The sequence below is a fragment of the Archocentrus centrarchus genome, chromosome 6 (assembly GCF_007364275.1).
Source record: "Archocentrus centrarchus isolate MPI-CPG fArcCen1 chromosome 6, fArcCen1, whole genome shotgun sequence".
Classification (NCBI taxonomy): Eukaryota; Metazoa; Chordata; class Actinopteri; order Cichliformes; family Cichlidae; genus Archocentrus; species Archocentrus centrarchus.
The window spans coordinates 4,404,037-4,429,101 of NC_044351.1; the positions used below are offsets into that span (position 1 = coordinate 4,404,037).

The 25,065-nt window shown below is 42.6% G+C and overlaps 1 pseudogene; it reads right to left on the minus strand.

The window, feature by feature from the left end:
* Positions 1-924: 924 nt before the first annotated feature.
* LOC115781347 (peroxisomal N(1)-acetyl-spermine/spermidine oxidase-like) lies at positions 925-7,852 on the minus strand (annotated as a pseudogene).
* Positions 7,853-25,065: the final 17,213 nt, after the last annotated feature.

Genomic DNA, 25,065 nt, shown 5'->3' on the forward strand with positions numbered 1-25,065 from the left:
AGCTTCAACCACAGCTTCTAAAGCCTCTGCCTTTGCTACGGCTGCAGCAGTTTCTTTTTCTATAGTCAGCATCTCTATTGAAGCTTCTAGGTGAGCCTTTTCCATTTTTAACTTCATCTCCCTCTCTGCGAACAACAAACGTGCTTTTGCTGCTTCGGCATCAGCCCTGGCCTTTGCAGCTGCAGCACTTGCTCGTCCACTTGAACGTGTGGCTGACGTGGACACATAGGACCGTGTTGTCATTGAGGATGACTTTGAATCCATATCTTAGATAAGCGAAGGCTACGTAGCGTGATGACGATTGCCGTAGTCACATGCACCGTATTACCTTGTCTGTTAGTTGGTGTCTTTTCACTGTACTGTCTTTCCTTCTTTACATGGTTCAGAAGAAGGACTGGCAGCCAGGTTCAACACCTTTCTTCCATTAAGACTCTGGAGACATTTGCTCTCTGTCCACAGGTTTAATAACGTAGAAAGTGTGAAACTGAAACAAAAATGTAACACAATTACAATTGTAAAGTATAATCTTTAAATTACATTTTCTATATAGACTGTATCCACAACATAAAATAAACTAAATCGACATTATGTAACACACTGATTGCAAAAGTAAGCATAACTAAACTCTGAGTATGTGGTTCACCAGTTTATCAAAGTTACAAACCAAACTCCACTAATGTTACGAAATATGAGCACAGAACTAGAGGTAAGTATCAAATAAACAATATACATACAGACAATGCCACAAAGACGAAGGATGGAAGGCTGATGCATGAGGATTAGTGCCAGTCATCGAGACCGTGTGTAAACCTCCATTAACTTCCTGCCTTTTTCAACTTCCTGTGGTGCCAAACTATTCACAAAACCACCTACTGGGGGTGCTAAGGATACATCTGCAACAACACTGTCAGCACAGTTATTACTCCTTGATAATTATTAGATGGACTTGTTGGAGTTCAGTTCCATGCATATACTTCTTTAAAAAAAAAAACAAAAGAAACCCCACACCATTTCCCATCTTCACACACTCGGTCTTTGTGCTAGAAAATTACAATTACAGAGAATAAGTACACAGAGGTTATTTGAGTTCAGAAACAAATTTTCCATTACAGCCACAAACCCTCTTTGTTCCCATATTCAACATTGTGATTTTTAGTGCCAGACAAAAAGATAAGATAAGGTAAGGTAAGGTAGAGGGACTTCATGAACTATCAGAATCCCAGTAGTGAGTGATGAGTCGATCAGCTTCTCGCCACCCAGTGAGAAGTGCTCCATGGACAGTGGAGTAAAAGCAAGGATGAGTTGCCTCTCCAGCAAACAAAACGTGCAAGGGCTGAAACACACAAGTCGGAAAACAGACAAGTATTTTTCAAGGTTATATTTTGTCACTTCTTTGTCAGTCAGTAATTCCCTGGGCAATATGATTCACTTCTCTTGTCTTTTGTTCTCACTTCACTTGTGTACTGTATGCATAAATTTTGCAAACAAAAGTACAAGTTCTATTTGGCTAGGGAAATGGGAAATAGGTGCAGTAATTTATTGAAACATGTGCACACAATCATGGAAACACAGTATATAAGGCAAAAACAGAGTGTGAATAATTTGAACTTGAAAGTCAATATTTGGATTAGGTTCTTTGCTGGATTTTTTCCTGTTTTTTTAGGTCTGTCACTTTTTTGTCCTCCATTTGTCCAGTTGTCTTCAAACATTTTAGATATGACAAGTTATGAGCTAATACCTGGCTGTATGTGGCTCTTTGGAAGCAAAATATGAAGAAATGAGGGGTGGCTCAAGACTTTTGCACAGTATGCTAACTAAGGAAAGCAAAGCAGCACAAAATAGCACAAGTACAAATAAATATAAGGCTCAAGATTTTTACTGTATAATGCATGTACTGTATAAGTACCTGTGGCAAAGTTCCCTTTGAGGGCAGAGGTTCCATCATGTTCTTCAGGTCCTTGGCTGTACAGCCTATGGCTGGGTGAGAGTAGGAACCGTTTGTCCAAGGATCAGTAAACCAGCGGGTGCACAGGATTCTCTTTGGTGTGATAGTAGAGTCACCTAAACACACACAATTATGAAGCAACCGAGGCTCAACAACTTCAGAAAACATAAAAATCTACAGAAATCTAATCTACACAGAGAAATAATGCACACACAATGGTAATAAAAACAGCTATGAATTTTATTATGTAATCAAACCTTCTCTCTGTTTATGACAGTTACACTTTTTCAACCTTGAATCCTGTATATCAGTAACTATTTGTGGCCTCATTTCATCAGGCAGCACCTTGTACAACAAATGGTGAAAAGGCTAAATCTGAATCTGCCCTCAAACATTCTGGTTTATTACGCAGCAGAAAGACAGTTCACTCAATACAGCATAACATCCACTCCCAAAAGAGTCTACAATCAACAACAACAACAACAACAAAAAGTAGTTATGGATCAGTTACCTAAGAAGAAAATTTCTTATGCACAAGAACCTCTCCCTTCTTTATTCATTTTTTAAAACAAAGGGGTTGCCACAGCAGGCAGCTCTGTATATTTAATTTGGCAGATTTTTATTACGGGCGCCCTTCTTGACACAATGCCCAAGTCATTTGTGTCTTCTCCAGGGCTCCAACCAGGGAGCTTTTGCTCTAATGGCGCCCATTCAATACTGAGTCTAACATGTACATCTTTGCACCAGAAGGTTTCACTTCCTAATTATAGATTCAAGTCTAACCTGGTTTCATAAATCTAAACTGAACTATTTTCTCAACTCTAACATGTTACAGATAAGTTGGAGCGTGATTGGTTTTTGACATCTAAATGCTATTTGTGCCAATATTATATTAGCAGTTTCAACCAGAATATTGAATTGTTTTTAATGCTACTGTATTAAATGTGCCCAGTTTTACATATGCATACAGTCTTTATTTAAATTAGTTCTATTCCTGTAGCAATCAGATGTTTTATAGTTTTCTAAAGGAAGAACTGAACTTTTCTGATACTGCATACAGAAGTTTCTTAGATTAAACATTTAAATGATATTTTATCTTTTCATATTTATTGCATCTTTAATGCAATATTATAAAAGTAATAAACCATCAGTTTTCATCCATTCTGAGGAGGAAAGAGCTCCAAGGCTGAGACCACAGATATAAGACTCACCTGTAAATGTGCGGACGAGCTCTGTGATCAAAATGTCTGACTTCCTCCTCAGGAAGTGTCTCCATATACTCTGCCTCATGTCCACAAATCCAGCTGCAGAGAACGTGGCTACCCCTGAGAGTTAACAAGAGAAGCCACATTGCTGGTTTCAATTCCAAAGGAAACATACAGGAAAGAATTGCCATTGTGCCCCAGATTAACATGTCACTTACGATTCATTAGGTTTAAGCACAGTGAATGACACCAACTTCCTTATCCAGGATTTGCTCACATCTGACACATGGTCTGACAAACTCTCCTGAAGACACAAAGGGTTTATATAGTCACCGATCCCTGGCTCCACAGTCAGATAATTTATGGTATTATTTGGCATCATATAAATTGAAAAAAACAAAGCAGAAAAAACAAAAACAAAGAAACAATTTTATGTCTTTAAAATTGTGTCAAATATTCTTGTGATGCTGTAAAAAACACACATTTTGTATATGCTTAGAAAACTATTCCAGAGACTGCATTACAAACCTCATCCTCCCACGCAAGGTAGATCACCTCACAGTCACCATCCCACCACGGCGTTTCAAACTCTACAAATATTTTGTCGCACGTTCCAAATCCTACTGTCTCAATGGACTTCAGCTTGTGGGCTGGGAGAGGAGGGCTGAACAGAGTTGAGTGCTGCTTCTTCAGATATCCTGACAAAAAGAAAATGTAAAATTGCAGCAGACGACACTTCGTTGTTAAATTAAGGCTACAGAAAAAAAACCCCAAAGACTAAACTCTGACAGAAGTCGTAATTTACAAATACTCTATTTCACGCACAGAGATGAAAACATTATATAATATATGAACAGAAGTTTACCTAAAGGCACTGTGAGAATAACATGATCAGCAGGAATCTTCTCCCCATTCTCACACTCGACCGTCACAGCACTTGAGCCGTGCTCTGTGTTGTTCCAGTGGACACAGCGCACAGGGCAATTGTAGGTCACCAAATCAGAGGGGAGCTCTCACATCAACTTGTCCATTAGGCCCTCAAACCCCCTGCAAGACAATGTAAGTAAAATTACCTGGATGCATAATATGCATAGTCATATAATGAACTAGATACTGCTAACTACAAGTACTACTTAGATATAGTAGACTAGATGTGATAATCATAGCTCTTTAAAGTTGTATAGAAGTGATTACACAGTGCAGCCATGTGCAATCTATTTATTAAACTATTTAGTAAACTATTGAGGTTCATTACATTAGTGCACTCAAAAATAGAGTATTGTGAATTTTCTTTACATTATTGTAATTTATTCAAAAGAGTGAACTTTTGCATATAAATGTATATTATTTCTTCTATATTCAATACACAAAGTGAAATATTTTAAATCATTACAATATTTAATTTGGACTTTGACTAAATGACTATTGGAACAGTATAAATATGTATCTCTCAGTCTAGTTCAGTACATACAACCGCAATCATGGGTGGCGGTGCCACAAGCTGACTGCCTCACGGTGCACTGATGCAGTTTCATGGTGTTTTCACGGCTGTTTCACAGTCATTCAAGACTTAGTCAGCAGTTAATGATTCTCCAAATTAACTGGATTACAAACCAAAACCCTTGATTTTTAAAATAGCAGAGTGCAGAAAGGTCAGTTTACCTTATCCTTACTTTGTTATATATCAGCTCACCCCACGTCCATGGTTTCTGTGTGTGTACTTTAAATAGAATCCTACATAATATTCAATCAATCAAGAAATAAAAAGGTTAACTGGGAGAAAAAAGAAGTAGTTGAGGGCATTTTATATTTCTATAGTACTTATTTACAGAGCTTTGTAAAAAACAGACAAAAAAAAAGAACTCAAATAGCTGATGTCTAATGCTTATCACACAAAAGAGCTTCATGTTTAATATAATAAAAACAGCAGGTTCTCAGAAATAGTGCAACTAAAAAATAAAGAAAAGAAACACTTAAGGAACTAGCTAAGGATTTAAATTATTGCCACTTTGATAACTCATTACAACTTTACTCTTTAATAGCAGCTGGTGGTGAGGGCATAAACTTAAAGTGCTACAGAGGAGCGTCGCAGTAAATGAATGAGCAATAGGGTAGAGTGCACACAATGCTATAGTCCATGTGGCATTTATCTTAAAACCCTTTATTTATATGATGATGCACAAACCTCGGGAATGTGCAGTCCACTCCACGTAGGCCCTTGTACATGGAAAACCCTGCCAGGTCCAGGTCATCCATGCTATGAGTTGCACTTCCACAGCACTCCACTTTCAGCATGGTACTTAAGGCAGAAAGTAACAGCTTCCTGGTAGTTTCAGTTTTATTTGTCCACCTTCCTGCTGTTTGCCTCTCTGCCTGCAAAAGAATGACAAATTTCAACACACAGACATGCAACATAGCTTATTTTTTCTTCTGTTTTTTTTTTTTAAATTCAGGCTTTATAGCATCAACATGGACATACAATCAGAATAATGTACCTTTGTTCGGATGAAATGTCCTACACTGGTCCAGGATGTATCTTTGCGATTACGAAACTGCCAAGTACCATTCAAAATCTCCTGAAACATATCCATAGCTGGTTCCATGCTTTCGGCACTCAGCTGCTTACCTTTAGGACAGAACTGAAAATTCTAATAACAATCACATTTTTATTCTCTTATGCAGCTGACAGACTGTGTACTGTTAAAGTACACCTGCTGTATTTCTTTCTCACCTGAACTGCTGAACCAGTTGGGAACCCACAGAGGATCTTCATCAACGTCTAAAGCCTGGTTCTCTGGGGTGAGGGCTTCTGGAGGCAGGAGGCCATAGTCACGAGCCAGACTAAACACTGGGTTCTCCTTAGATGGGCCATGGATGTAAGCTGCACCAATCTCTGTAATGGTGTTACCTGTTAAAGAAAAACAAATCTTTGTGTACTTTTCCTTGTTCGGTGTTCATAAAATGACACAAAATCAGACTTGTGTTCACGACATACACCATATTGCCAGAAGTATTCAGTCACTCATACAAATCATTGAATTCAAGTTTCCCAATCACTTCCATGGCCACAACTATATAAACTCAAAGCACCTAGGCATGAAGACTGCTTCAACAAAACATTTTGATGGCTCGCTCTCAGGAGCTCAGTGAAGGATGTCACCTGTCCAACAAGTCCAGACGTGAAATTTACTCGCTACTAAATATTCCACAGTCAACTCTTGGTGCGATTATAACAACGTGGAAGTGATTGGGAATGACAACAACTCAGCCACAAAGTAGTAGGTCATGTAAAATGACAGTGGGGGTCAGCGGATGCTGCGGTGCATAGTGCACAGAGGTCGCCAAATTTCTGCAGAGCCAATTGCTACACACCTCCAAACTTCATGTGGCCTTCAGGTTAGATCAACAGTGCATAGAGAGCTTCATGGAATGGTTTTCCATGGCTGATAAGCTGCATTCAAGCCAAGAGCAATGCAAGGCGTCAGATGCAGTGGTGCAAAGCACAAAAGACAAGGAAGTCCGCACACCACAAAAGTCTGAATTTATCATCCACGAGCTTTTCTGGTGTGCACACTTTCTTTTCTTTCTTGCTTACTTTTGGCCCAGCACCCAATTTTCAGATTATTGGATTATGCGTGTCCTCGTTGCTTTAATTATTATGTTAGTGTTATGAGTTTTATTCATGTTTTACTAAAGAATTAAACAAATGGTATTTTTCAGTCTCTTATTTACAGTCTTACATTTTTTTTTATATCTGTAAACAGAAACATTTTGAACATTTTAAATGGCTGATTAATGAACAAGAATAAAATACAAACATATTAAAACAAGAACATTTTAGCAAAGCAAGATTATAATACATCATGAAGGACAAAATAAAAACCATGTACAGTTATTTATGGTGGAGACTGCAGGATTAGCCTGAGTGACCTTTTCCTGGAGTTCTTTATATTTAAAAGCACAACAGACCTGATGCTTGTCTCAACAGGAAGTCTCTGGCAGTGGGGATAAATCAGCTGAGGCAAGATAAGAGATGGGGTGTAACAACCGAGACCAGTGGCTTGTCTTTTTCTCAATGGTCAGTGGAACATCACACAGGGTGGTCTGCAGAGGTTTGTGATGCTTCTTTCCACTGTCCAGTCCATCGTCCATGAACTGACTTTACAGGGCTGGCTCAAATTACGGATGCCACCTCACTAAGATATAATCTGGAAAATGCAAAAGCACAAGATGATGCATACAAAATACTAATGTATAATGCTAGTAATATGTCAGAGAATGTAATATAACAAAATAGTTTCAACAGCAATCCTAGATTTCTTTGTTTACTTGCCTGTATACAGTAGTCATGGTCTGGTGCTACCTCGACAAGGGCAGACACCTTGGTAGAAATTTGCTCCCGCCAGAGAGCACCGCTGACTGCCTCTAACCCGGTCTCCCCCTCATCCTCTTCCACAGCTTCCTCTGCTTCATCCTCCAGTGCCATGACATCAGCAGCACTGAGGCAGATATTGTGGAGGATGGCACATGCTGTTACAACCTGAAAAAAAAAAAAAGAGAATGTGCCTGTTTCTTTTTTTTTTAACAAATTTTTTAAAACATATATATTATAATGCGCTGTTGGGCCATTACTTACATGAGCTACAAAGGTGTCGTGCACCTCCAGGGCTTGCAGAAAGATGGCCCGGAACCTGGTCTTCATCATTCCAGAAGCACCTTCTATAATACAGCGTGCCCTGGAATGGTGGCTGTTAAAGCGCTGGGCTGCCACACCATGTACTGTTCTCTTCTAGGGAGTGATGAGGGGGAGTGGATGTTGGAGACATGGCTATCCTCCATCTGCAAGCAAAAAATGCCCTGGACGAGGGTAGACTGACTGCCTGTACAGTGGGCTGTGGCGGAGCACCCTGGAGTCATGCACTGACCCAGGCCAGCCCACATATGTGTCAATGAAGCGGCCCTGGTGCTCACAAACTGCTTGCAGGACGATGGATGGGAAGAGTTTCCCGTTCCTGTAGCACCGACCATCAGGGCCACTTGGACACTTGATGCCGATGTGGCAGCCGTCGATTGCACGCACCATCTTCAGAAAGCCTCTGTGGCGTGCCAGCCCCGCAAACCCATGGGACACTACATGCAGGTCCTCAAGGCTCTTTGGCAGCTAGATGACCTGGTGGCCAATGGCTACCACCTCCTCTGTGATTCTATGGACAATGTAGCGGACAGTTGAACGAGGCATCCCAAACACTCTTCAGACCACTCTGTAGGATGTGCCACTTGCCAACCAAAAAAACAAAACCAAGATCTCAATTGTGGCACCCCATCCATGTCGCCCATCTTGTTTCAATATATTCAGCAGCATTGCCACAGACTCCCTACTCGGCCCAAAATCGGCTCTGGTGTCTTTCTGGTTAAACAAGCGCTCCACGACTGGGACACTCATGTTCATCCTGCACTACAAGGGTCTGCTCTAGTTAAGAAAACGAGCAAGAACAACACAACACATCTTTAGTTATAAGGTAGGATTTGGCTTATTTTAAGTCATCAAAGCAACTAATACTAATGCACTGAAAACACTCAAGTGTCAAATACGTTTATCTTCAAAACAGACCAGCTACAAGATTCAATCATTATTTGGAAATGTTATACTTTATCTTACATTTTATTTTTCTTATTTTAGAAACAGAAAATAAATCTGTACATTTCATTGCTGATCATTCACTAAGCCTTAAGTAAATAGCTCATCATTTCATGGGTAAAAGCTTACAGACAAATCAAGCTTACCTTACCTGAACATGATTAGCTCTCAGCCTGAGATAGAACGCACGCCTGCGACCACGGTACAATTGCTCGACTTCCTCAACGATTCAATAAACACAAACAAAAAAAGGGAGCAAAACTTCGGCCTCCATCTTCACCACTCTGTACCGGGTGCTGTCATGCTTGCTAGGCCACAGGAGCTATGCTGACATATGCGGGGGAGTAGCAGCTCACGCACAGTGCCTAAGAAGAATAACATCACCTGTCTTAATAATTACAGACTTGCTGCTCTCACTTCAGTTATTATGAAGGTGTTTGAATTTGTAAGAATCTGTCCCACATCACTGTAGACCCCCATCAGTTCACCCACAGGGCTAACAGAGGCTCGGCCAATGCAGTTCTTCAACACTGTCAAGTTAAGCGCACTTCTGTCGTGTTCTGTCCCTTGATTTTAGTTCAGCGTTTAATATAATTATTCCTGTCAGGCTGTACAGCACTCTTCTTACTATGTGTGTTAATGGATTACTTTCTCAGTGGATCTTTCTGTCCTGTAAGAAACAAGCTGTTAAAATTCACAATCATGTCACGTCACCCAGGGATCTTGACACCGGCGATCCACAAGGGTGCGTCCTGTCGCCACTATTGCTTACTTTCTGCATCCTGACTTGGCGCGGTAACGCAACTAATGGGGACAAACGCAGCTTGAAAAAGTAGAACTACCAGGAGCGTCATCAGCATCATCGCTGACTCCTCCCACCCTGCACATCACCTCTTCAGTTTTCTCCCATCAGGCAAAAGATGGAGTATGACTAGCAGAAGAACATCATGCTTCAGGGACACTTTGTACATTCAGTTTACCTACATCAGGTTTTGATCAGAAAATGTGAATGTATTTTGCACTGAAACTATATGAACAAATATGAACCCAAACCTGCACTATGGACTGTTCTCTTGTGCAAAGGCACTTTAAAGACACACAGCCCCTGTATTCTGATACATTGCACTACTTTTATAGGCTTCATCGTGTACTTTTACTATTTTGTATGGCATTGTGCTGTGTTGTTGGATGTGTCTTGTGGTATATGTGAGCACACCAAGACACACCATCAGCTGTGTTGTTGAAATAGCTACAAAAAACTTGAAGGTGCTGACAAACAGAAGGCAAGGATTAGTGTTGTGAATACTGCTATTTCAGTCTATTGAAGCTGAATTCATTTTTGCAACAAGTCAGCAAATGATGGCTGCACTTACTTTTGAGAGCTGACGCGGTAGGTCATGAGCGTGAACTTTCCATCCGCTGGGATCAATGACAGGACGCGCGCCGACTCCGGGCGCCTAAACCGAACGCACGGGTGGAAACTCGCGTCATCGAGAAGACCAGGATTCTGCCATCAAAAACATCAAGCGTGAATTACCTTTACAGCTACACAAAGCAGACCACTAAAATCTATGCACAAATGATCCAACCATAAAGGACAAGGTCAGGTCAGGCATCCCACTGAGCTTCACACAGGCTTCAATTGCACCCTGGATCTCTGCCATCGCAGTCGTACCTGGAAAACAAGGATGACAAATCCCGACTATAAAAAGCTTCTAACTGCAACCAAACCACTGATCAAATAAGTGCTGCTCAAATAAGGGCATCTTTGTACCGCATTTGTCCACAATAGCATCTATTTCTTCTGTCCCATCAAAATACGCCTCATTATTGCCATATTTAACTCCAGTCCGTCTCCATGGGATGTTAGACAACTGACCCTGTGGCAACGTGTCTCCAACATTACTACCTCCTGGAAAGCACACAAAAGCAAGGCAAAGCCATAAATGTACACATTAACACCACAGATTTTAGAGGTTAGGAAAACAGCGCCAAAGTCAGGATGGGGCCTTCCCATCGTCAGTGTGAACAGCCATCTACCATGACCAACTGGGGGTTTAAGCACATACACCACACTCCAAAACAAGCACTTATGTAGGAGTACTTTCTGTGTTAAAGAACAGCAAAAACGTTCATAACCACAAGAAAGACATCATGAACTTGTTGGAAGCATTATCCCAGTTGCTATCAGAGATAAAAACAACACAAGACCAAATCTTGCTACACTGAAGATGAAAAAAATGAGAGAAAAATCAAAGTTAAAAGTGGAAATAACCAGTGATGGTATAGTTACCTTGAAAAAGTAGTCCGACTACTGATTACTGATTACTCCTTTAAAAAGTAACTTAGTTACTTTACTGATTACTTCATTTTAGAAGTAACTAAGTAGATTACTAGTTACTTTATTAGTTACTTTCAACAGCGTGCCAAAGTGATCGTCTGTCATAAAGTGATTCAGATGTTTCTATGTGCTTTTATGTGTAATGTCTTTGCTTATATTGCTAAACTGAGTGCAGTCAACACGATTTATGAGTGGCTTGGCCACTTCAAATATCTTTATATAACTGTGATGTTATATTTGTTGTGATTTCTGCAGCCTCTGAGCACATTTCTCTTTAAAAAAGATATTTTTAATGTCAGACACTTTTTACCTTGGAAAAACAAAAAAACAAATATATAGAAATCCCTTTGCCAAAACTGAGTGGAGCATCTACCACTCAGTTTGAGTGGTCATGAATCACCTGATACCATTCATGAGAGATAAGTTTGATATATACTTCACAGATTATAGGTCAACAAGTCATTTACAGACGTTTAAATACAGACAATGATTTTTATTTATTTATTTTTTTGGCAAATACCGAAAATTGCTGTTTGGCAGACAATCACTTTTTGGCACAATACCAGCCTCTACTACATACTATAGTAGAGGGCTTTTCAGCTTCTTCAGCTCTCCCCCACTTGGGTGCTGGGGGGCTCCTGCATTAGCCGCAGCTCTGCTTCGCCACTGTTGCCACTCGCTCTGTAAGTTTGACTGCGCCGTGACTCCAGATGTTACTTCATGTCTGACATAGTGTTTTTGAAGCTAGATAGCACTTTGTCGCCAGCACAAAGTGCACAGCTAACCTTGATGTTGTCATCTTTAGCTGACACAGACTCACTATAGTGTCTGGATTTCAGCTGGAAAACGCGCATCTCTCTCCTCCCTCCATTGTTTACCTTTGTGTCGCTGTGCTGTTATTGTCCTCATGCTGAAAACGGGATTTAACTGTCGCATCTGCCAGACGTCATTACCGGAGATGCAAGAAGAAAGCAAAAATATATCTTTGTACTGAGGAAAATGCAAAAAAGTAACGCACAGTCACTTGGATAAGTAACTTTAATCTGATTACTGGACTGCAAATAGTAACGCCTTAGATTACTCCTTACTGAGAAAAACTAGTCAGATTAGAGTAACGCGTTACTAAGTAGCGCGTTACTGACATCACTGGAAATAACAGCAAAAGAATACAAATTTCAGAGAAGGAGGACTTCAGTTGTCGTGTGGTCCAGATGCATAAAAAGTGCTGAAATGTGCCTTTATTAAAGTTTCACAAATCACATTAAGGTTTCACAGATCACATACTTGCTTTTAAACACTCTGCTATCACTTGAGAATAATCTAGTCCAGGTTTCAAGTGTGTAGCTGTTGTAGTTTTGGAGCTGGGGCACTTCCAGTGTGACCCAGATGCATAAAAAGTGCTGAAATGTGCCTTTATTAAAGTTTCACAAATCACATCAAGGTTTCACAAATCACACACATGCTTTTCAATACTCTGCTATTAGTGCAGAGTAATCCAGTCCAGGTTTCAAGAGTGTATGTGTTGTAGATTTTTAACTAGAGCAGATTAAACATGCTGAAGGTAGCCAAAAATTCAGTGGAATGGCCCTTTAGCCATCTCCCCAATCGGAAGCTGCAATCAGAAACCAACTTCAGCTTCTCAAAAACAACATACATAGAAACAGCATTCTTACCTAGCACCATCAGCGATACAAAGCTTCAAGGCTCTTGCACGGAAAAAAGCACAGCAGCTCACACAAGTTGGCTCTGCCAAACCTACACACCCACTCAGCTCATAGCCCCTCCCCTCCCGCCAATGGAACCTCCAGGTTAAATTCAAATACCGCCTTCACCATTATTCATTCTGGAGTGGCTGGGTAGCCTAGGGGGTAGCCCGTTGGACTCGCAGCGTTAAAGCGTGAGTTCGACTCCGCCCTCTGGCGCTACAAGTGTGGGATTGTAGTGCCAGACGGTGGTTGCTAGACCTTGTGCTTGGTGCCGCACACCCCGCCAACACAAGCTCCTACCCAGCTGCATTTTTTTTTTTTTCTTCTTCCTTTTTAGAACAACAAGACAAGACAAGACAACAAGCCCGGGGAAGTGCTTCTCTGTGGTAGTGCTAAACCACTACGGATGGAATATATTTTTCGCCACTATCACCCTTGTGGCGCTGTTGTGCGTTTGCCATGCGGTACTTGTAAAAATTGCCACTTTGAAACTTTTGCCGAGACAGGACCCCGTGTTCATTTATTAAAGGTAAGAAAGCTTGTTGGAAATAAGAGTAAATCTACACAATGAATATGCGGCTCCAGGATCACAAGTGTTCGTTGTCAATTCATGTACTGGTGCAGTCCTTCCGTGGCTTGGCTACCATGATCACAGTTTATTAGCTGTGGTGAAATGACGTGCTAAATATGAATGAACATGATGTTTTATTTTTTCATGTGTGTTATTAAGAGATTGTACTGTTAAATAAGCTCGGCGGGTTTCTGACAAAGTTCTGTCCATATTTTGCCAACACTAAGAGGCCGCTGGGACACAAAGGTTACTAGTGTAGTGTAATTAAAGAGCGTATTAATGGCTCGTAGTGAGATGACACGCTAAATTATGAATGAACCTGCTGCTATTTTTGAATTGATGTGTACAGTGATTGTGTTGTAATGGCAAGGAATCAGTGGGGCGATATCTGACTAAGGTGAGCGATGCTCGCTAATGAATAAACATGATAGGCATATGCTGAAAATCTGCCAGCAGTACTTAGGTGCTATGACACTATAGCTAGCAGTTTTAGGTTAAGCTTGACTACTGCAAGTGACATAAATAATTGTGAATAAACAAATAATGACTCAAGCATGAATGATTTTTAATTACAGACAGAATAGTTTGCAATGCCTGGATAAAATAATGTTTTATCCCAACTATTGTAAGCTAGAGTAAGCTTTGACTAAGTCAGCTGAACCCTGGCCACAGTTTAATAATGTATTCTCCTGTCAGTGCTCTTTAAAACACTTGTTGTGTCTCCCTCACCTTTCTGCTGGAGCTGCTGTCTAAATCCTAGCACAATGTGCAGCATTATTTTTAATATATTTCTTTTGATAAATTTGTCCTTTTTTTGTGGGCTCAAAGGTCGTGTGATTATGACCTGAATGGCTGTATTTGTGTCACAGTGATCTTTTTAAAATCAAATGATGTTCATTTCCTTACTGTTTTTTTCTATGTCAAGATACACAAGAAAGTTGTATTGTACCCAGGTGAAACCTGTGCGGTGTTCCGCAAGGGGCCACTCGGATACCTCCTCCAAGACCCGTCAGATGAAGGTCGGCGGATAAAAAAGGACACCAAAGTTCAGAACAAGTCTGTAGCAATGAGGGAGGACCTGGTACATCAGAATGCTCTGACTGTGGTCCGTCACAGACCTGTCTTGCCTGCTGGTGTACTTTTAAAGCAGGAGACACCATCAGAAGACATCCAGGAACCTCCAGCAGTTATGGGTAAGTTAACTTAATGGTTATGTCAAACAATTCTGGATGATACATATTATTATTATTATTATTATTATTATTAATGCATTACATTATAAATGATCATGGTGAACTATTATTGTCTTATTGTTTCTCAGAAATCTCCGATGCCCTTCCTCTGCCCGTGCGGGCCTCACCAAGGAGTGCACGCACTGGACCTATAAAAACAGGCGGACGGGTTTTGTGCTGGACCACACACGCTGGACATCACCCATGAAAAAGGCAATTGATGACTTGTTGCAAAAACACCACGGGAAGAAGGACCTCCTGAAGTTGTAGATCAAATTATGCAAGCATGGTCCACCGTTCTGCTATGGACCCCAACAGCTTGCTGCACCCCACATCCAAGTTGCACATATCCCGCTACGTCAAGCACTTGGGCAAACTTCTGAACACAAGTTCTTCGTTGAACACAAGCCCCGAAAAGCTTGTGCAGACGCAGCAGCTCTGGCATGCTTTAACAGAAGGGAGTGAGACAGTTAGTGTTCCTGTGGTCACCATCAAGCCAGCTGTCTTCAACCCACCACCTCCTCCCTTGTCTAGACCTCTCACACAAGACTCAATAGAGAAAATTGTGGTAGGCATTTTAGAGAAGCAGCAGCAGCAGCAGCAGCAACAACAACAACAAAAACAACAACAGCAGCAGCCTGAGCAAAAAAAAAAAAAAGGCAGACAAAGACCTGTCTTGCCTGCGGACAGCCCAAGTCCCAGTTTGAGACTGACGGATCTTCTGTCCACTATTTCTATTGTTCAAGGAAGGTTTATCAGAGTTATGCTGCTGAGGGCATTTGTAACCCCAAAATGCCCTTTGAAGAATTTGCCCAAACAGAATTCTTCCAGCGGGAACCGCAAGCTACGAAGAAGCGGGGCGGAGGAGAGGGATGGCAAAAAAGAGGAAACGGCCAGAGTCCCAACAAGCAGGCCGCCTCTGCAGGTTCTGCCACATGGACCGAAACAGGGACCAAACAGCACACATACATACAGGGTTGCCAGGAGTGGCAGGGAAGTACATTTACTGCCCTTCTAAAGTGTACTCTCTATACAGAGATAAGGGCGTGGCCAAGGAGATGACCTGGAAGCAGTTTCAGGAGTCTCCTTTCTATGAGGCAGAGAGCCATAGAGTAGGTAGAAGAACGAAAAAAATGAGGACTAAATAGTTGACATTGTACATAATTCAGAGTGTGAATTGCTGCTGCGAATGTTTTTTTTTTCTACAAATGTAAATATATAAATGTAAATAAGTTATTTTTTACAAGAACATCAACAGTGTTCTTTGTAGCCACTTTGAGCTCAGCTTTATCTTGTTTGTGTATGCTTACCATAAGATGCTGGCCTTAAATCTTGTTATTCCTGAAACACTTCACATAATGAATACAGTCCATGCTTTTGTATAGGAGTTACAGCTTTTATTTTTCTAACCTTTCTGTTCTATTTATGTTATAATAATGACTGCTTGGGAGATAATCAAGTCTGAGTGTTCTATCTTTGGTTTGGTTATTGCTTTCTGGCTCTATCTACAAAAATAGTTCAATAAGGGGAGATCACATGCAAAATTTGATGATTTATTGAAATCAGAAGTTACAGAAATAACTTAAGCGATTCTGCAATTAGACTCCAATAATCCATCATAGCAAAATGAATCCCGGAGGGTGACAGGAGTTAGGGACAGGACCCTTCCACAGTTAGAAAGATTTGGATGATTAGTTGAAGCTGAAGTAGTGGTGATGATGAAGTGAAGATGGAAGCTTGGATGGGCTCTGAGGTGATCACAATAAGGAGGAGATGGATTGGACAAATGAGTCTGAAAGACAGAATGGAAGAAAAAGCAATGAGATTTAAGCATTCAGAATGAGGTTAAGGCTCTTAGAGAAGGGCAGGCAAGAAAATGATTGGACAACAGTAATGATGTCAGTATTGAGTTTAACGCACTGGAAAATGCAGGTGACATAAAGAAACATAGATAAGCAAGCAGATTAGTGTGATTACAGAACTTCCTCATGACCGTATGGAAGTAACAATATGCTTCATTTTCATCATCAATAAATCTGTTACAGTTCAGTCTTTGTTATTTAAACTGGGTTATCTAGATGACAAAAATAAACTGATGGGAAAAAAAGAGGACTTTAATATTTGTGGTATGTATATCTCAAAAATGTTATGATAGCTTTTATTCTTCATTATTGTACTTAGTGAAAGTATAGGTACACACGCCAGAAAAATAGCTATGGGTCTGTAACACTGTCTAAGAAGAAAAAAAAAAGCAATGTTCAAAATGAACATTATCCACATTTCCTATAGAAAAACTGGTGTTTATTCGTGATAACGTAACAAAGCTTGTCCACAGCAGGACTCGAACCTGCGCTCAGACAAAACGTAAATAATCAGGCGATTTTTTCATTGGACAAAAAAGCTGCGATTTGATTGGCTGTTACTGCGTTACACTATATGCGATGGGCCCCGCGAGACGAAGAGACGCATGGTTGTTAGACCTTTCTGGTGATACGCACCACCAACACAAGGTCTTACCCAGCTGCAACCCGTGCATCCTGACACCCGGAAGGAAGAGCTCGACTCAACCTTGAGCTAGTGGTGGAGGACGGCATGCTTTTTTTTATTTTATTTTTTTTTTTATAACAACAGGACAAGACAACAAGCGCGGGAAGTAGTACTCTCTCTAATAACTCCGAGGGTTTTGGATGTTATCAACTTATATTTGTTTTGTCTATCTACACACCAGGGGGAATCTAATTTCAAAAATGGTGCGTTTTACCAGAGGGTGCGGCGTGACAGCACAGTGGAAATTCACTGGCCAGGAAATTTGGATTGCCTCTCATTCAAAGCTGCCAGATCCAATCTGGATCAAACTTCCGCAGTAGGAGACAGGCAGCCCTGAAGCCATACGTATGCATAAGAATAAATTTGGGGTGGCTGTAGGTCATGAGGTTTAGAGGAAGTATGGTTGGGCAAGATAGTTGAGTGAAGTTGCTTTGAGATGTGTTTGTTTGAAGTGTGAATGGTGTGAAGTTAGGTCAAAAGCACTTAGGCATGTAAAAAAGTGCTTGTATGAATGTAAATGGGTGAGAATGAAGCGCTTTGAGTGTAAGATGGAAAAGTGCTTATAGCACTTAAGTCTATGGTCAGTCCCAAAACACACCACACACACACAGAGCAAAGCGGGGGGGGGGGGGGGGGGGGGGGGGGGGGGGGGGGGGGGGGGGGGGGGGGGGGGGGGGGGGGGGGGGGGGGGGGGGTGGGGGGTGTGGGGGGGTGGGGGGCAGATCTGAAGCCTTTTATTTGTGATCTGTGTTTAGAGTTGAGAAATGCTTTGGTGTCTTGGCAGGCAGCTCAGTTGAGCTCAGCCTTCCTCTCCTCGTGCTAGCTAGTGCATAAAAAGACACACACAGTGGATCCCATGCTGGGCAGCTGTGCAAATGAAAGCCATAAAGCTCAATTAAAAAGAAGAGGAAAAAGAAATGATCAAATAAAAGATAATAGAAGTAAAAAAGTTTTTAAGAGTGTTTTAAAATGAGTGAGCGGTTGAGCAGCTCTTATGTGAAAAGGTAGCTTGTTCCACAGATTAGGATCCACCAGCGAAATTGGGCCCTAGCCTGTGCTTTTGAGCCTGGATCCAGGACTATCCAAGAGCAGCTGGTTTCTAGAGCTCAGTGCTGTGGTAGAAGCATAGGGCTGTAAAAGCTGAGTTAAGCAGGGTGGTGCCACACCATGAAGGCACTTAAAAAGAAGTAATCAAAAATGATAAGATAAGATAAGATAGTGTTTATTTGTCACATGCACAGTTATACACAGTACAATGCACAGTGAAATGTATTTTGTACCTGCAACCATATATACACACACATATAAATAAGAAGAAGAAGAATAAAAATAAAAAAAGTAATTCACACTATACACTATACTCTATATACTATACACTATACACACTTTTATAAATTATAATATTTACATTGTGCAATAATGGTCCAGTTAGGGCTCAGAGTTGAGCAGATGGATGGCTTGTGGTTAAAAACTCTTCTTCAACCTTTCAGTCTTAGTCCTCAGGCAGCGGTAACGCCGGCCTGATGGGAGCAGGGAGAAGAGAGAGTGTCCGGGGTGGCTGGGCTGTTTTAGGATCTTCATGGCCCTCAGCCTGCACTGCTTGGTGTAAATGTCCTGCAGGTTGGGGAGGGTGGTTCTGATGGTCCGTTCAGCTGAACGAACCACCCTTTTTAGGGCCATGAAGTCCTGCTTGGTGCAGTTTCCCATCCAGGTGGTGATGCTCCCACGCATGATGCTCTCGATGGTGCAGGTGTAAAAGTTCCTGAGCACCTTGAGTGGGAGCTTGAAGTCTCTCAGCCGCCTGAGGAGGTAGAGATGCTGTCTGGCCTTCTTCACAGTGATGTTTATGTGATGAGTCCAGGACAGGTCCTGTGAGATGGTCACTCCCAGGTATTTGAAAGTGTCCACTCTTTCCACCTCAGCACCGCTGATGACAAGTGGATGGTAGTCCCTCTGCTGCTTCCTGCTGAAGTCCACAATCAGTTCCTTTGTTTTGCTGACGTTGAGCAGGAGGTGGTTCTCCTGGCACCAGTTCTCCAGGCGGGAGACCTCTCTCCTGTAGGCTGTCTCCTCATTGTGAGAGATTAGTCCCACAACAGCAGTGTCGTCAGCAAACTTGATGATGACGTTGGACTCTGACGTGGCCTCGCAGTCATGGGTGTACAGTGAGTACAGCAGAGGGCTGAGCACACAGCCTTGGGGGATCCAGTGTTGACGGTGAGGGAGGATGAGGTGAGGTGACCCACTCGTACCACCTGTGGTCTGCTGGTCAGGAAGCTGTGAACCCACCTGCACAGGGATGGGCCCAGGCCCAGGTCCAGCAGCTTAGAGACCAGCCTGGAGGGAACTATGGTGTTGAATGCTGAGCTGTAATCTACAAACAGCACTCTCACATAGTTCCCCTTACCAGTGTCTATGTGTGAAAGGGTCTTGTGGAGGAGGAAGGATATGGCGTCATCTGTGGATCTGTCTGGCCGGTATGCGAACTGTAGTGGGTCGAGGGTGGTGGGCAGTGAGGAGGTGATGAATGTCTTGATGAGTCTCTCAAAACACTTCATCACCACAGAGGTGAGCGCTATGGGCCTGAAGTCATTGGGGCTGCTGGGTGTGGTTTCTTTGGGACAGGGACTATGATGGACTTTTTAAAGCAGGTGGGAATCACACACAGTTTCAGTGAGAGGTTGAATATCACTGTAAACACAGGTGCCAGCTGGTCAGCGCAGGTCTTAAGGACACGTCCGCTAATACCGTCTGGTCCAGCCGCTTTCCTGGTGTTTACACGTCTAAACGCCCTCCTCACGTCGCGCTCCGTCACAGTGAGTGTCTCCGCCCCTCCGGCCGGGAGCGCAGCGGGCTGTCGGCTTCCCGACTCAAAGCGCGCAAAGAAGATGTTGAGTTCATCAGCCAGAGAAGCGTCGGCACTCACCGGGTGTGTGTGTGGTGCTTTGTAGTCCGTGATGGTGCGTAGTCCCTGCCACAGTCCCCTGGGGTCAGACTGTTGTAGTTGCTGTTCCAGTCTGCGGCCGTAGCGATTTTTAGCCTCTTTCACCGCTCTGCGGACGTTGTATGATGCAACCTTGTAGTCCTCCATGTTCCCAGAGGCGAGGCCGGAGTTGTAGGCAACGGTGCGGGACCTCAGGGCGTCGCGGACAGATTTATCCACCCACGGCTTCTGGTTGGGAAAAGTCCTGATGGTCCTCCTAAGTGAAGTGTCTTCAACAACTTTCCCAATAAATCCCACAACAGTTTCCGTAAACTCCTCGATGTCTCCGCCCGCGCTGCTGCGAAACATGTCCCAGTCGGTTGAATCCAACGCACCCTGCAGTGCGGCCTCTGTTTGATCAGACCACCGTGTCACTTCTCTCACAGCAGGGGGTTCCTGCCTGAGCCGTTGTTTGTATTTCGGCATGAGAAAGACAGAGGTGTGGTCAGACTTCCCAAAAGGCGGAAGAGGCTTTGCTTTGTAGCCATCTTTGAATGGAGAATAGCAGTGGTCTAGGGTCCTCTCTCCTCTGGTGGGGCAGTCGATGTGTTGAATAAACTCCGGTATCAGCTTTTTCAAGTTTGCACTGTTAAAGTCCCCGGCTACGATGAGAGCCGCATCACGCTGGTTAGCCTGATAGGTGGAAATAGCCTCATGTAGCTCGGATAGTGCAGTGTTTGTGTCCGCCTGAGGTGAATATAGACGGCGCTGAAGATGACCGAAGTGAACTCGGGGGGCAGGTAGTGGGGACGGCATTTCAGGGTTAGGAGCTCCAGGTTAGGTGAACATGATTGTTTCAGAGGGACAACATTCCTACTGTCACACCAGTTGTTATTAATCATTAGGCACACACCTCCTCCTCTTGATTTTCCAGACTCACTCGTTCTGTCCGTGCGATGAACACTGAAGAACTCCGACGGCTGTACGGCGTGGTCCGGTATGAGGGGAGTCAGCCATGTCTCCGTGAAACAGATGATGTTGCAGTCCCTTATGTCCCTCTGAAACTGTATCCTGGCCCTGAGTTCGTCCAGCTTGTTATCCAGTGACTGGACATTAGCCAACAGGATGCTCGGCAGTGGCGTTTGGTGCGCTCTGCGCCTCAGCCTCTCTCTTACGCCGGCTCTTTTCCCTCGGGGCCTTGTCCGTGACCTGGGTGCTCCGCGTCCTTTGTTTGAGCTGGCCCACTGGAAACGCTGGATCTCCCGAGGCCAAGTCGGGTCGGGAGAAAAAGGTGTCAGAATACAGCCAGAGTGCTGTATTCTGATATTAAAAAGAGTCTGTCTGTCATACGTGATATGACACAGAGCAGGCGGAATTATAAAGTCCAAAATTAGAGCTAAACCTAATATATACAAACAAAGCGTAGGAGCAGGTACGACGGCTGCTGACCTCACCAGCGCCATCTTGGTAGGAGAATGAAAGTGAGATGGAGTGGAAGCCAATTTAGGCCAATAGAGTTTTGTTGATTTCCAGGGCTATGCTGGCTGCATTTGAAGCACTTGCCATTATAAAGCTAGTGTAAAAGTGCCAAGTTGACCATCAGCTGTAACTGAGACTGTTGAGTGCTTCCCTTAAGCAAACGCAGTGATAATGAAGAGCACATCCTGTTATGTAATGCATCAGTATAAAGTTTACAAGACTATACTTACTACAAGCTAGGCAGTTTGGCGTGCACCTGCTGAGCAGCATTTTGTTTGCTTTCAGACATTTGATGATGTGAAAACACTTAAGTTGTCAAAAAGGAAGTCGGCACACCAAATGTAGCTGCTGAATGAAACAGTTTAATAGAAAAAGGTGAGATGAAGTGACATTTGAGTGGCCTTCATCAGACTTAAGAAGTGACAAGAAAGACGTTATCTATACCTGCCCACTACTGGACAGAGTGATGTGGTTGAGGTGCCTATGCCCAAACAAGGAAAAAGAGCGTCATCCAATAAAACAGATGAATATAATAAAGAATGAGGTAAGGAGTGTGAGCAGTGGTATTGTAAAATCTTATAAGAAATTGATATCAGTATATCCAAAGATGTGTAAAAAGCCAAAGCATAAATCAAATGATGTAAGATATACAAGTATATGAAAGGAATAATACCATAGCTGAGATAGACTAGTGAGAAACCCTAATGAGTAAGCTGCAAGTATAAAAGGCAGAAATGTAAAAAGAGTGCATATAGAAATACAATCTTGTAAAACTTGTAATATCAATATTAGAAAAATCTAAGAAATCTCCAAAGAGATATAAGACATATTACAAAGAGAAAATGAAGGAATTCTAATGAAGTAAAGCCAGTGGATAATAATGAATAATCAAATAAAATAGGAGTGGCAAGAGTTAAGGCCCATATAAAGCACCAGACCATTAAAAATCAGAATATGTGAACATGGTTGAAATATTCAGAATCATGATACAAAAGGTTGTGTTGCTATTCACTTTCCACATGGCTTCCATAATGCCTCTGGCCTTTACTATTGTGGGATTGAAGTCAATAAAGCCCAATGTGGTGGTGATGTTAATTCTCTTCTTTTGAAGAGAGAAGCCTTTTGGATTTATAGCTTAAACACATTAGCGCCTAGTGGACTGAATGAAGATTTAGATCTGAGAGCCTTTTTCTAACCCTGTTGATGGGGTTTGTATCATCTCAGGTTTTTGTATGAAACTTTTTCATTGAGGAGCTCCATTTGGTGTGTGGACTTGATTTTTTGCTTGGTTAATTTTTGTTCCAGCACCCTTTTTGAGCCCTTTGGATTGTGTCTTCATCAATTTGGTTAAAACACTTAACTTCAGCACATCATATATACAGATAATGACATCAGGCTTTAACTTTGTAGTTTAGCAAATGTCAGCCACTGAGTAATTCCTTACCTGTGAAAAGAGTCTCTGTAAAGCTGCTGCACATTTAGCCAGTAAACCAACCTATGCAGCAATGTGCACAGAAACAGATTGTGACAATAAGAGTTTGGCTTTAAAAATAAAAAGCTTTGTCATGTTGTTACAGTTTGTTGATGGTTAGATTAGATTAGATAAAGTTTATGAATCCCTTCAGGAAGATTCTGTCGGGAAAATGAAAGTTCCAGTAGCAGTTTTACAGATAACATGGCACACAAAGACAGCAGAAATGACACTAAACAAACATATGGATAATAAATAAAACAGACAATTATTTCTTTGCTGTGTTGTGGTCGGGCTGAGGCTGCTGCTGCTCCCCTCCCTGTGTCCTCCTGGTTAGCCCCCGCCCCAGCGAGGAGTTGTACAGTTTGATGGCGTGATGGACAAAGGAGTTTTTCAGTCTGTTGGTCCTACATTTGGGAAGGAGCAGCCTGCCATTGAACATGCTCCTCTGGTTTCTGATGACAGTGTGCAGAAGGTGACCAGCATGTCCAGTAGTTTGTCCAAAGTCCTCTTCTCTGCCACTGTCACCAGAGAGTCCAGTTTCATGCCGAGCACAGAGCCAGTCCACCTGATGAGTTTGTCCAGCCTGAATGTGTCCTTCCTGGATGTAGAGGACGGCGTCCTCCATACCAACATCTGCCCAGTATGCAAACTGCAGATGGTCCTGTGCATGTCGCACCTGGGGTCTGAGGAGGCTGAGGAAGAGCCGCTCCAACATCTTCATTAGATGTGAGGTGAGTGCCACTGGTCAGAAGTCATTCAATTCGCTAGGCTGGTCCTTCTTCGATCCAGCTACTGTGCTCCAAAGCTACCTCAAAAATGCTCTCAGTGGAAGGATGGCTGTCGAGAAGGCATTCTTAAGGAAGGGAAACAGAGAGAAAAGGCTGAGGTACACCAGATTACTGAAGAGCTGGACTGTTAATCAATGTGACAGGTCTTACGGAGTGATGAATCAAATTTGGATTCAGTATGTATGGAGTAGGTCAGAGAGAGATACAATTGTGAGTGTCTACAGCTGTGTGCAAAACATGGTGGAGGCGCTGCTATGGTTTGGCTGCCTTTGATGTCCTTTACATGCAGATTGTACTTCTCTGCAATGTAATTGAGGATGGCTTTTGTCTAAATGAGCTTCATGCCATCGATTTCCACCATACGCACCTGCTGAAATATGAGTACGTCATGTGCAGCAGGTAAGGCAGGATGGCATCCTTGCGTTCATCACTCAATCAGCCAGCAATTTTCATGCAGGACAATGGTCCCTGTCACACCGCAAAACGGGTAAAGCAGTTCCTTTAAACTGAAAAAATTGAAGCAATGAAATGGCCAGCCCAGAGTCCTGATCTAAACACAATAGAAAACCTCTGGAAAATCCTTGGTGACAAAGTTATGGCCAAGAAACCCACAACAGTCACAGAACTGTGGAAGAAGAGTGGACCAAAATCACACCAGAGCAGTGTGAGAGACTACTGATGTCCTGTGGCCACAGATGTGCTGAATTCATTCAAAGCAAAGGCCTGTACAATTCCTACTGAACTGACTGTTGTAACCTTCAGAAAATGTCATTGTAATCTTACTGTGTTCCAGTCATTGCTGTTCTCTAATTATGATCATCACGGTTTTTTTGCAACATAAAGGTTTTATGATGATATACTTTGGTTATTTTGTAAAACACTGCTCTAGTGGCACAGTGTACCCCTTACACAAAATCCTTCAAATGCTGATCAATGTAGATGACATCATTTCTGAAAAAAATCAAGTGTTCATACATCCATCCATCCATCCATCCATTTTCTTCCGCTTCTCCGGGGCCGCGTCGCGGGGGCAGAAGCCTAAGCAGAGAAGCCCAGGCTTCCCTTTCCCCAGCCACCTCCTCCAGCTCATCCGGAGGGACCCCAAGGCGTTCCCAGGCCAGCCGAGATACATAATCTCTCCAGCGTGTCCTGGGTCTACCACGCGGCCTCTTCCCGGTGGGACATGCCCGGAACACCTCACCCAGGAGGCGGCCAG